We start from the raw sequence: 3874 nt of genomic DNA, 5'->3' as shown, positions 1-3874 counted from the left end.
GGGAGGCGGGAATTTGAGAGGAGGGATGGAGTAAAAACAGGACACGTGGCATTAGGGAAGTTTTATTTATTAATTAGTATAGATTTGTATATTGATTATGCATATAATATTACAATCGGATACTTTTATATATGGTAATTATGTAATTAATTTTGTATTCTTTATAAGCTAAAAACCGATAAAAGATCTGTAGACTGAAAGTGCAATATCCAATACTATGATTCTGAATATGAATTCATTGCATAATTAATGACGCACAAACAGTACAAGTTGTGCTTAATTGGCCATTGGAAATGCATGTAAGAGAACCAATTATTATTATTATTATTATAGTGCAACTCATGTACAATGTGAGAAACAACTGAACTCATAGTATGCACTTCAAACACCTCGAAACCAATACTATAACAAAACTTGTATCATTTATTAATTGAACTCACAGTACTTGCATCATTTATTAATTTCAAACACCTAGAAACAAATAGTATAACAAAACTTCATCGTTGTATATGTATCCAAATGCCTTCACTCGGAACATCTTTATGAACCACAAATAGTAGATAATAACCGGCCGGAGCTATGTTTCCAGAAGGCGGCATTATCACATTAACTTGGTAATTTGAACTATTGGAAACGGCGGTGACAATGCCACTATCAAGAACCAACAACCGTTGGTTCATTGAAAATGAGTGTGTATTAAACGATGGTGCCACCAACGTCACCATGACCGAATTTGAATCCAAATTGTTTGAAGCCGCAAATTGTATAACCATTTGATCACGGTACGTGGTATTAGTACCCGTCACGGGTGAGATTATAACAGGACGTAACCCTGACACGCTTGAATCCAAATAATAAGGCGAATACTCCTCCAAACTCAAATCCGTAGGATACGGTACGTTTGAAAACAAATACTTATCATGCGGGTTATTTCCCCCAACAAGCACCCGACCATCTCGAACCAAAATTGCTGTCGAATGGTACATACGAGGTATAGTAGCCAGGGTTTGCACCTTAAATCTTGACTTAATCGGTTTACCCGGTCGGTAAACCACGGGGCTTAACACCGGATCACGCCCGAATTCCCACCCGGCAGCCCCAGCTGCCGCACCATTAATTACCAAAACGTGACCATTCGGGAGCAACAACATATCCCCCATGACTCGTGCTAATGGCATAGTCTCCATAACCCATTTTGGATCCGGGTCGGATATCACGATCCGACCGCATGTTTTCAAAGCTCCCTCAAATGTTCCATTCATAGCATTGAAAAATGCTGTTCTTGGTGCACCTCCAAAAACCAAAACCTCAACCTTAGCTACAATCCCTTGAACAATCCGCATTGGGAGTAGCACACTCGAGCCCGTGCTCGGGTAGTTTCTCGGCTCATCTCCTGGGATGTTCGGAAATGTCTTGACCACTTGATTCTTAGCATAATCGTAAAAAATAGCCCGATTATTCGCGAAAATGAATAAGTTTCCATCGGGATATAAAAACACAAACGGGTATAAATTATTTTCCATGTTGAGATCATAAGTCTCCGCAAGAAACGGAAAATCAACCGTAGTGGCTGTGTCTGGGGTCTTCGGGTAGAATTCATAGTTAAATGTTCCCCGACCGCCGATGATTATTTGTCGGCCGTCGGGCAATATGTGATTTGTAGCATACCATCTTCCTCGAACCAACCCGTTTGGTACCTCAACCCAATCACATATGTCACATGAATTGTAAGTTCTAACGACTAACTCGCCTTCACCACTGCCACCGGTCTGTGTTACGGTCCCGTCGGGCATTAAGCTCCCAAATGAGCACCAAATATTTGAAAGAACCATTAACGGACGAACGGAGTTTGTAGCCACGTCGTACTCGACCGAGTGGGCGGAGCAGTCGGTGGAATTCGGGCGGCATTTACCGTCCGGGAGAGAGATGTTTGAGACTCCGAAGTCGGTTCGGTCGTATATCAAGACACGGTCGTTTGGGAGGAGTTGCATGTGCATGGCGGATATGCCAATGTTTGGGTGGATGAAGAGGTAGGTCCTAGCAGAGCCCAGTTGGACCCGCAGGACTCACCTTGAAGAGAGACGTCTGCGCAGAAACCAACTGGATCCGCAGGACCCACCATGCTCAGAGACGTGACGTCTTTACGCGCAGTACGCCAGCTGTTCCCGCAGGGAAAGCCTCCCAATGGTGAAGTACCCCGCTTGTTCCCGCAGCTGCGGATACAAGCCATCAGGGAAGGCTACCCGCACTAATAGCAAGGCTACACGCACAAGGCACTAACTCTTGATACTTCAGTAATGTCACCTGAAGGAATGAGCAAGGCGGGAATACTCCCGCTCAAATGAGCCAGTCCGTATGCTTCTGGAAGATCTTTTGTACTATACCTGCCAAGGTATGGGCAAAATAGACGATCTGACCAAAACAGCCCATGAACCAATCACAAGGTGACAGCTCACCGACAACAGTACGAGGAGGAGCACCCTCTAGTACTGTTTGTCACTATTAGCCGCTGCCTACTCACCAACCCTTACTGTGGGACGTGCGTAGCCTACAGTTGGTGAAACAGTGCATAGCCGGTAGTAAAGGAACAGTATACAGCCGGCCCTGTCACTATCGGCCGCAGCCTATCCACCAACCAGCATGGCTTGTGTGTAGCCCACTGTTGGTAGAACAGGAATACTATTCAGCCGGCTGTACCTTCTTGGAAACCTACCTTCGGCTATAAATACTCCAACACCTTGGAATGGTAAGGACAATATCGGATATCTCATTATCTTATCTTCTCTAGCAATCTCTTAATATACACTTATATTCAGAGCAATCTAGTCTGATTCTCACGCCGGAGGGTGGTCACAAGGAGGAACCCCCCCTTCTCAGTGACGAGCTTACGGTGTCTGTTTTGCAGGTCACCTGAAGAACAACTTTCTTTGCTGGACCTCATCCTCGTGGGAGACATCTATTTAACCCCCAGATTATCCGTAATCTGCCCGGGGTCAATTAGTGTTTCTTCATTGGCGCCATCCGTGCATAAAAGCTAGAACTAATTCTTAGTTTTTTCAAAATTTCAGAAGAAATGGTTAACGTTACTCCGGTCCCAAAGCCAGTAAGTGACCAAGAAACCCCGGTAACCACAACCCCAGCAACTGGGGGGAACACCGGCGGTTATACAAATTTTACGAACACTACCCCGGTTACCCAAGCCGGGACAAGTGCAGTAAACAATATTTCACTGGGGTTCACTGATGCCCAGTTGGAGAAACGGACGAGGGTCCCTCGCCAAACACTCGATCAAGTTAAGGCGTGGGCCGAAGCACGTCAGAAAGAGTTCCAAGCCGAGTTGGATGAACGCTTGCGTTCACTTCAACAGGCTGACGAATTCGGCAGTACTCGCCAACATCTCAACATGAACAGTGAGTGCGAGTACTCGGACGATGAGCGGGAAGAATCCGATACCGACGCAAACCCTCGCCATAAGGCAAAAGGGAAGCGTAAGGAAACGGACTTCCAACCGACAAGGAATTTTGGAGAAACCTTTAAACCAACGAACGCGGGGAGAAACCCACGTGACTTCTCCAAAACCTTTAGACCAACTGCTGCAAATACAGGAAAGTCCAAGTTTGCAAGGGACATTGCGGAAGCAATCGCCCCGAGAAGTGCCAAACAAATGTCCAACATCGGCACTTATGATGGTCTATCCGACCCAGACGACCACTTGAACAGATTCATTGCGGGGGCAACCGTCAGTAACTGGACGGAACCCACGTGGTGTTATATGTTCCAGATGACACTGGTTGGAGCGGCCAGGGCATGGTTCGATCGTTTACCGGTCCACCACATCTATGATTGGGCGGACTTTCAGAACAAGTTCAGCCAA

General features: G+C 46.0%; 1 pseudogene; it reads right to left on the bottom strand.

Annotated features, from left to right (window-relative positions):
* Positions 1-379: 379 nt before the first annotated feature.
* LOC143543705 (aldehyde oxidase GLOX1 pseudogene) lies at positions 380-2024 on the bottom strand (annotated as a pseudogene).
* Positions 2025-3874: the final 1850 nt, after the last annotated feature.

The sequence above is a fragment of the Bidens hawaiensis genome, unplaced genomic scaffold (genome assembly GCF_021521415.1).
Source record: "Bidens hawaiensis isolate Kalapana, Puna unplaced genomic scaffold, B.hawaiensis_p1.1 tig00013251_1, whole genome shotgun sequence".
Classification (NCBI taxonomy): domain Eukaryota; kingdom Viridiplantae; phylum Streptophyta; class Magnoliopsida; order Asterales; family Asteraceae; genus Bidens; species Bidens hawaiensis.
Note: the sequence above shows the minus strand (reverse complement) of the source record. Positions and strands in the feature narration are given on the sequence as shown.